We start from the raw sequence: 10,029 nt of genomic DNA on the forward strand, positions 1-10,029 counted from the left end.
GACTTGCAGGTGTTGCCATAGTTTTCTTCCCTACCCTAGATGATCTCTGACTTACAATGCCTCAACTTAAAATTTTTTGACTTCACGATGGTGTGAAAGCAATGTGCATTCAGTAGAAATCCTACTTCGATTTCTGGATTACCTTTCACAGGGCCAGCCATATATGATACAAGATTCTCTCGAGATCCTGACCAACACAGCAAGCTGCACCTCCCAGTGAGCCATGCAATCACAATGGTAAAGGACCCACATGCCAATTATGTTCTGTTGCTAATCTGTGCTATTTAAAAGATTAGACATGTTAAACGCATTTTCAACTCATATTTTCAACTTATGATGATATCATCAGTATGTCACTTTATCATAAATCCAGGGACATCGGTAGATTAGAGCCACTTAAGAGTAGTAACATTCAACTTCATCTTTTCCACACAGCAAATTCTCGAGAAATGTTGGTTAGCTGAATGGTCAGTTGAATAGAAAGAAGCAGAAAGCTAGGACTTTGGATCATGAGATTCAGATTCAGACAACTGTGTTCAAACTCCAGGTCTGTCACTCGACTGAAAAGTTATTTAGCTTTCCTGAGCCTAGGGGTAACATGATCTGGGCTTTTCCAGTGGGTGGGTAGCTGGGGTGTAGAGAGCAGTTTAGTAGGCAGTGACTGGATGTTGGTAGCAGAAAGTTAGTCACCAGAATATTTAGCCTAACTGGCAGTCAAACTAGCTCTCCTTCAGTGTGTGTGAGCACCTGGAATTAACTCATGTTGATCAGCACGACTATCCCTTGCCTGATGTGATCCATGTGAAGAACTTCTGGCCACATAAGGCCTTGAGACACAAAGAGACAGTCTCCTGAACAGCCTCTGCCTTGATGGGACTGTGTCACATGGAGTTAGAGGGGAGCTCTGTTGAAATAAATAGGACCATGGAAGAATGCCAGAGAGCTGTGCACACTGCCATGATCTTCATCAGTTTCACGGTCCTTATTCTGATCTAAGATGGGAAATGTGTATGGCCCCATCCTGTGCATCTGAAGAGTGATCTGTAATCCTAGTGACTCAGGAGGCTGAGACAGGAGGATCACAAGTTCAAGGCCAACATAGAGACTCTGTCTCAGAATTGAAGGGAAAAAAAAAAGCCTTAGAATATAGTTCTGTAGTAGAATGCACCTGGATTCATTCAGGAAACAAAAGAAAAGAAAGTAAGTCTCATCCAGGGTTTCTCTGCCAAATGGACCAGGAAGTAAAGGAATGGAAGAAATAAAAACTCAGCATTCATGGAACTGAACCTTGTCTTATTCACTTGTTCACTTGCATGCAACTATCGTATTCACTGAAAACCACTATGTCCAACAATACCAATGCTAGTGTGTGATGAGTGTTAATAAAAACAATAGCGGGAGTAAGGTTGGTGACATGTGGTTGTGACGAGTACTAAATGAGATAACGTAGGTAAACATAAGAAGCTTATCAGGCCACCTAGGATATAAAAAATGAGGGAAATGTTCTTATTATTAATTGATGACTGTCAATAGGCAACTTTAAAGTTACTTAGAGACAGAAGAGAATAGTAGCCACTAGTAGATGATGGGGATCAAGGAAGTGAGAAAGCACCTCGATGTACCCTAGGAATCTTTGAGAACTATCTCTGCCTTCATAAGGAAGTCTCCACCTTTATTCTCCTGCTCTGAGGGGCTCAGCACAAACAAGGAGGGTCCATAAAGTTCCTCCACTTGGCCCACTCACATATCCACAACATGCACCTTCCCACAACAGTGTCTACTAAGCCACAGATTAGAAAGTGCAAGTAATCCTGAGAGCAACTTGAGAGTAAGTATTTTTGAGTCAGATTTAAAATAAAAGGAAGGTCCTAGATTATGTGCTTGTTGGGGTGGAATGAAAGGTCTAATGGAGAAGGAAAGGTCTACCATCTATATACAAACACAGGACATATAAAGACATCAATATGCACATGTATACATAAATACACACATGTACAGACTATACACTTACTCTCTTAGAGCTAAGAAATACCTAAGAGAACACAATAAAACCAACATCATCATTTTGCAGATTAAGATTCTGAGGCCAAGAGAAACTATAAAACCAGCCTAGATGTCCATCAATGGATGACTGGATAAAGAAAATATGGTGGGGGCTGGGGTTGTGGCTCGGTGGTAGAGCACTTGCCTAGCATGTGTGAGGCACTGGGTTCGATTCTCAGCACCACATATAGATGAATACAATAAAGGTCTATGGTATATATACACAATGGAGTTTTATTCAGCCATAAACAAAAATGAAAATCATGTCATTTGCAGGAAAATGGATGGAACTAAAAGACCATCATATTAAGTGAAATAAGTCAAACTCAGAAGGTTTTCTCTCCTGCGTGGAAAGTAGAGAGAAAAAAAAGGAAAAGATCTGGGGGCAGATCTCATGCAAATCAAAAGGAGATCAGAAAGGAATCTAGGGGGAGGGAGAAGTACAGGGCCAGACTTTAATAACCAGGACCACAGCTATGCCTACAAAGCCTATTGTGAGTTCTACCTCATTTCATGCTAAAAAAAAATCCTTCTGAGAACAGTACACTCTATGAGAAAAGGAATCTGAGATAAACAATGAACAATGACCCAGAGGATAGACGCCCGCTATGCTGAATAAAACCAAGCTGTACTGCCACACTGCAGATTCAGAGTCCTATTGTGAGGGCTGGGGAGGTACAAGGCTGCCTCAAGGGGAAGAATAAAATCAAATTTAGCTTCTTCTCCAATATCAGTCACCCATCCATGCCCCTAGGGGGTAGAGCCTAATGATCCTTTCCCAGAACTGTGTCTCTAGCTCCAGGGAAACATTGTCAAGCTCTACTCTGGCTCTGGGCACCCATCCTTGTGCTCAGCAGGACGCTGGCTCTCCTGGCAAGAGACCAGTTCATCCACTCCAAAGTGGGAACTTCTCCCAGACCCCTCAAAGTCCCCACGTCCTAGCCAACATTTCGTACGGCTATTTGGAAAATGAAGCCCATCTAGGTCGTCTGCTGGGGAATTTCCTACAGTATCTGCCCTTGAGCCAGGTGGATCAATAGGCCACCAGAAGAGGAAGAAGCCTCCCTTCTGCACTTTCTGAGCACCTGGGTCAGGCACAGTGGACACCTTGAGATGCTTTGCATCCGTGAGCCCCTGCACGGAATTCTTGCCTACACCCTTCCCCATCTTGAGTTAAGCCTGTGTTTTATGACAAGCACTTCCCTGATTTCTCAGAGGGACTAAGGAGGGAAGGAAGACCAGTGTAGACCCTAACCCTACATTTTTGAGGTGTGAGAGGAATTGTATTGGGGCCAGGCATGAAGAGCCTGGTTTCCAGTCTAGCTTTGCTCAGGGGAAACATTTTGCTCCCAGCTGAGCCCTTTCCTCTCGGGTGGTTTGTAGAAAAGGAGGCAGTTGCCTAGCATGCTGAATGACAAAGGGTTGTTCTTCCTCCAACCCTGCAGAAGCTGTATGCTCCCAGGAAGAAGAAGGCCACTGTCCAGCCCCACCCATCTCAGCTAGGCTCTATAAAGCCACCTCCCCACCAGCCAGCCAGGGGAGGAGCAGCTCTGTGCCCTGGGCAGCCATGAACCTGTATCTTCCAACTGTCTTCTTCTTCCTGGTGATCCCGTTTCCTTCAGGTGAGATGGTAGGAGGGCAGTCTCCCTTGGGAGTTCTCAATCAGCACCATGGTATCAACCCAGCAGGGGCTTCATTAATTTGCAATGGTCAGCAGCAGGTTGGGGATGGGATGGGGTGGGAGGTCTTCGGCTCCTGCCCTGCTCATCTGATGCATGCTCAAGTTCCCAGCCTGATTTGTTTCCATGTTTTATTTTGTTTGTTTGTTTCCTTCAGGGGACTGTGTGTTTGGGAACTCTGGTGTGGAATTTCGTTCTTGTCTTGCAGTTGAAGGCAAATGTTTCTTTGGCTGTAAAATAGGGTGGACATGGGTTGCATTCTGTCACAATATGTTGTCTTGTTGTGTAAAAGCAAAAAAATTTTTGCCTCCTCAATCCATAGACTTAAACAAAGAGGAAGAGTAAAAGGCTATATGTAAAGTAACTCATTCGACATCATGTACCACCAGAAGAGGGAGAAATTAGACTCCACTATACACGACGTATCAGAGTGCATTCTACTGTCTATTACTGATTAAAACAAATAAAAAAAATTTAAAAGGCTATATGTAAATGACTAAAAGGACTAAACTCCCATCTGTGGGTAAGGATCCAAGGGTTCACTAATGAGCTGTGGCAGCTGATGGAGGCCAGTCTCTGCTGATTGGTAAAACTCCAGAAGCCGTATTACAGAGGCATGATAGTGAAATACACTTTCTATTTTTTTTTCTGTCTTCTCACCTTCAATCACCAAGTCCTGTTTCAAATTCATATTCAACTGATTAATACAAGTCAACAGGCCCGAGGGTATGACATATTCTGAGCATAAAAGCAATAGTTTTCTGTGTGCCAGCCACCGTTTGAAGTGCTTTACATGGATCAAATCACTTCATCCTCATAACCTAATCTATGATCTCTGATTTCCCCAAGTGAAGAGCCTTCTCCAAGGTCACACATTAGTGAGAGTCAGCTAGAGCTGGGCTGGAACCTGGCCAGCCTTGACTGACCCGGTGTCCTTGCTCTTGGACTGCAGCCCCTCTCTGAAAGCAGAGGAACCTAGATGGGTTGTGGGTTCAGTGAGGAACACAGAATGCAGCAGGATCCTGGAGTAGCAGCCCCTGTGGGTTCAAGCTCCAAGGCTCTGGTTGCCAAGCTGCTTTTGTGGCTCTTTACTCAGGGACTCTGATGACTTGGGACCAGTGTCACCCTAAGATCCCACACACCCAACACTGCTGCTCCCACAGATGCAGAAACAATGACCCATGCACACCACACCCAACAGCCAGCTGTCCACGGGGCAGCACGGGGCCAGCAGCACTGCGTCACCGGCACAGAGCCACAGACCTTCATCAAGACCCTGTCATTCTTCCAGAAGAAAAGAGAAGAGCAGGGAGGCCCAGGACCTGTGTATTACATCACAACTTCCCTCTGCTCGTCCCTGTCAGCCCTCTTTAGAATACACCATGGCTGGCATGCAGGCCTCGCCGACTCGTTACCTACGGTCCCTAACAAGGCCACACTCCTGGGCTCCCGGTGGGTGTGGATATTGGAGCACACTACTCACCAGCGCAGTTCTGAATGGGAGAGGATCCTTTTCCTTGGGGAGGTAGGGGACCTTCTCTACCCACATCCTCTTAAAAACAGGAAAGCCAGCCCAGGAGAGGATTTACAGTTAAGTCGAGCTTTGCTTTCCAGCCACTGGACACTCCCGACATTGCCCCCAGAGGGTATGCAAAGAAGGAGAAAGTGGTCGCTCCCTCCAGTTCAGACAGGGAGACTCACCCATGATCACACATGATCAGACGGAACGCGAGGTCCTCTGCAGACTTCCTTAGAACACGGGAAGCTTGGGCCAGGGCAGAGATGAGCAGTGGAACACAATGCTCGGTGTGGAACCTGAGAGAGAGAGAGGATTTCCTGGGGAGACAGTGAGCAAGGATGGGAGGAAAGCAAAAAGCTCCCCTCTCCCCAGTCCTCTGCTCACTTTACCCAGGGTCTGCACAAGGCAATCAGCTGCCAAGGATAACCATTCAGCAACTCCAGTCCTGTACCTCTCAAGCTGCCTTAAAAGGTTAGGGTGGGCGGCCCCAGAAACCCTCTCAAAGCCATTTCTCCACCTTTCAAAGTCTTCAGAGGCAGGAGCGGCCCAACCTTCATGCAACACACTGCAGGCTCCTCTTTCCATCCCAGTCGGCAAAGCCCCTCCCTGTGGCCCTCCTTCAGCGTCCCTTGACCTCCTGTCTCCCCATCTGGCCCTTCCCAGCCAGCTCCCATTCTGCATCTCAAGGGCACTGAAACACACACAGGAAACACTTGTTAGTGGGATGAGCAAGTGCAGATGAACCAGGGAAGGAGAAGGGGACCTTCCTGCGCTGCGCATCGACTCTGTGGCACCCTCCCCAAAGGCAGGGTGTGTTCTGTCCCTGGCCACCAGTCTGAGCGATGGGTCCAGGGCCCACAGTGAGCAGTAGTCTCACAGAGCCAGACCTCTGCCCAACACAAGGGGGCTATGTTGTATCCTCTGAGATCATTATTATGTCCTCCATCACTGGAACTGGGTTAGAGCCTAAGAAAGGAAGACTCTACCAGCAAGACCAGCTACCCCTCACTCAGCTGTTCAGAGTTCCAGCCGGCAGCAGATGCCCCAGAAGATTCCCTAGACTGGCCTTTGTCAGGGACCACATGTCCCCATCTCCATGACAATGCTCGCTGTGCCAGGCTGAGGAGACTTCCCAGTAGACAGGACTGAGGGCGGCCCAACGTTTACCCCTGGCCTACTGGAAGTTTGATTGGCTTCAGCAGCCATAGGGAGGCTGAAGTCTCTGCAGTATTTCCCTGACCTCAGAGCAACAGTGACCTCGACCTATTAGATCCAGGGGAGTGTCTTCCCTTTAAAACCCAGGTACAGGCCCCTGCTGCTCAGACCTTCACCAGCCAGCAGCACAGACCCTTTAAAACAGGAAGGCCCAGAACCAACCTGTTGAGACCACGTTCCCTCTGCATCTGCTGGGGGTACTTTGGGGGGATGTGAGCAGCTTTTTTTTCTCAGATTCTGAGATCTCCCGGTGCGGCCTGTAGGAAGCACACATCTGCTGCTGGGCACATGAGCAGCCGCGTCCACAGCTGCCGGAAGCAGCAGCTGCACAGGCTCCCTCCCAAGAACAAACGCTGCACGTTCCCAGCCCAGTAACCAGCTCTGCCAGGCCCCGGGCTGCCAATGCCCAGCCCAGGGTTTCTAGGAGGAAGTCTTCCAATTTCATTCTCTAAAATGGAAACCGGTTACTCAACTAATAACTAGTCTATCGAGGGACCTGTTATTTCAAAACTCTCTCTGATTCTGAAGTGCAGGTGTAAAAACTAACATTCAGAGCAGGTAAGACATCGGACATTTTCCCAATGCCACACAGCTAGTCAATGGGCAGAACTGTGACTCGTTCACTGGGCCAGCCACTCCGTTTCTTGCTCCATAAAATGAAGCCTCTGGGCTCTCTGAGACACCTGCTGGCACCGGGTTCTGGAGCAGGTGTCAGCTAGGAAAGCATGATCAGGACTGCGGGAAAACCCAACCCCTCCAGTGGGATCCCAAGGCAGGGACCTTAAGGTGGCATACCAAAGGGACCTTGTAATTAGAAGCTCGTCTGGGGAACTCCCTTCCCAGCATTCAGGGCAAGGATTTCCTGGTTTCTACCTGTCTCTCCCCAAGGCCAGAGTCATGCTTCTTCTCCAACTGGGGAGCCAGACAAGAAGAATCAAGGAGAAGAAGCAGAAGAAACCCACTTCCCTGAACTGCCCTGGGGTCAGTGCACGCAGGAGGGTAAAAGGTCTTAACCTTGGGCTGCACCTGCTGGGACGTCCCTACCGCTGACCCATGGGGCAGGCTGACTGGAGGACTGGCCAGCCCATTCTGAGCTCTAGACAGCCTTCAATGAGCCTGGAAAAGGGCAGAAGGAAAAAAAAGTGCCTGGCACCCCAAGGACTCTTCTACGGCTTCCTGGAGGGGGAGACGCCCAGATCCCATCTGACAGCGGGGACCGAGGGCCTGTGCTCTCCGTCTGTACTCCGGGCCCCACCAGCTGCATGCAAAGTGTTCTGCAGAGGGTGTAACCTCCACACACCAGAAGCCAGGGAACTGGTTTTCTGATTTAGGGGTTGGTTACTGCAACCCTGGTGTTCCTCAGGAAGCCAGCCAGGTCAACTTTCCAAACAGCTATTCGCTGGGTTCATTTCACCCCAAATCCTCAGCTACATGAGCCAGGTCCCAACCCAGAAGCCCCAAGGGAAAGCACACCTGGTACTGTCTGAACATCCTCGTGGTCCTCTGCCATCACTCCCGGACACAAAGTCCCTCAGGGTTCTGCAATAACCTGCCACAGGTTCTGAAGCCCTAGTGATTCTGGAAGAAGCAAGAAATTATTTTTAGGCCCCAAGTCAATTTATTCTGTTCTCAATATCCTTCAAGCAAGTGATTCAATGCTTCAGATCTTAATGTGAGAACATGGTGGCTCCCCTTCATATCCATCAATGGTGGCCTGCCTAAGCAAGGGCCTATGGCCCAAAGATTCCCTCCTTTTATACTGTCACATCATGTGTGTGTACTAACATGTAACCGCAAACCCCACCGTTATGTACAACTATAATGCACCAATAAAAAAGGAAAAAGATTCTCTCCTCTCCTTCTTTCTCTCCACAGCCCCTCTCCTCCCGAGGGAGCAGCAGCAATCTGCGAAACAGTAGAAGATGCCCAGGGAGCTCCAGTTTGGGACTGTCCTAGAGGCCCACAGAAATTATCAGTGTCCCGGCCTGTATCTTGAAGAGGGAGGGGACAGTGGGAGGCCACACCTGGGTGCATTGTCAGGAGGCAGCTCAAGAGCAATCGTACCAGTGAGGAAGAGTCCGCCTGCCCTGCATTGCCACCACACCCCAGCCATACTCGTGATCACGAGGGTGAAGAGCTGATCCTCCACCATGAACCGTGCTGCTGAGCTGTGGTGTAGGCAGGTCGGGCACATGAAACGCATGATTGTGACACAACCCCACTGCAAGCCCAGCACCACCTGTGCTCTGAAATGTCCCAGGCACAATATTTCATGCCTGATCCGACCTAAAGACAGAGAAAACACAGGGTGCTCATGTCTCCATCTAGATTCAAAATTCCAGGGATGCCACCTAAAGCCAAATTCACTTTGTGAGAGACATGAGATGAACTGCTAATAAGAATTTTCTATCTACAAAAACCACTACCACTTCTCTACAGAGGTTATGTGTATCAGTAAGGCTCTCTAGAACAGAGTCCATGGGGATGTGCATGTGTGTTTGTGTGTTTGTAAAAAGGGATGCACGAGATGGGCTTAAGGATCAGAAGCTGGGTCGTCCCACCGTGGCTGTCTCCAGGCTGGAGGGCTGCAGGAATCAGTAGTGCTCAGTCCCAGAGGCTGAAGGCTCAGAGCCAAAGGGACCAAGGATGCAGCCCCAGTCAGAGACTGAAGGCCTGGGGCGATTCTGTGTTGGAAGAGCGAAGAACCTGGAGTCCGGTGTCCTCCTCAGGTGTGCAGCAGAAGAAAGGAGCTGGTGTCTGCACAGCGTCCTCCTTCCTGCCTCTGTCCCACCAGCCCTGCCTGCTGCACAGAGCTGCCACACTCATGGCGCGTCTCCCCTCAGTTCCTGTCCCACATGACAATCATCTCCGGAAACATCCTCACAGGCACACGGGGATCCTCTCGGTCCTGGGCATCTCTCTGGGCGTCAGGTTGACAATCCAGATGAACCATTACACTGTAGTCAGTCTTTTCTGACACACAGTAATTGAGGCACAGTGTGATGATTCAATACATGTATACAATGTGCAATCAAATCAGGGTACTTCATATCTCCAACTTCTTAAAGATTCAGCATTTGTATTGCGGTGTAATTAATCTTTATCTTCCCAAAATGGACACTGATATCATGGATTTTGTTTTTCCAACCTCAGGGCGCAACCTTGTTCTTCCTCTGTGACCTCATTTTGTCATATTTGGTCTGAGGCCAACCTGTTGAAATCATCCCTGATCCAGACTTACCTTCCTGTCTGTTTTCGCCAGCTTTTTCACTGCTGTAACTAAAAGAGCTGTCCAGAACAATTTTAGAGGAGGAAAAGTTCATTTGGAGGCTCACGGTTTCAGAGGTCTCAGCTCATGGACAGCAGGCTCCATTACTCAGGGCTCAAGTTGAGGCTGAACATCATGATGGAGTGTGTGGAAGAGGGAAGCAGCTCACATGGTGATCAGAAAGCTGAGAGTNGAGGGAGGGAGAGGGAGAGAGAGGGAAAGAGAGAAGGAGAGGGAGACGGACTCCAGATGCCAGATACAAATATATAGCCCATAGCCACACTCCCAGTAAACCACTTCCTCCA

The 10,029-nt window shown here is 48.7% G+C and overlaps 1 long non-coding RNA gene across 1 annotated transcript; it reads right to left on the reverse strand.

Moving 5' to 3' along the window:
• Positions 1–2,373: 2,373 nt before the first annotated feature.
• LOC125616362 lies at positions 2,374–9,793 on the reverse strand. Its single transcript, XR_007346979.1, has 3 exons — positions 7,930–9,793; positions 5,424–5,537; positions 2,374–3,952 (listed from the first exon to the last, which is right to left on the reverse strand). It is a non-coding gene; the product is annotated as an uncharacterized LOC125616362 (long non-coding RNA).
• Positions 9,794–10,029: the final 236 nt, after the last annotated feature.

The sequence above is a fragment of the Marmota marmota genome, unplaced genomic scaffold, assembly GCF_001458135.2.
Source record: "Marmota marmota marmota unplaced genomic scaffold, marMar, whole genome shotgun sequence".
NCBI lineage: Eukaryota > Metazoa > Chordata > Mammalia > Rodentia > Sciuridae > Marmota > Marmota marmota.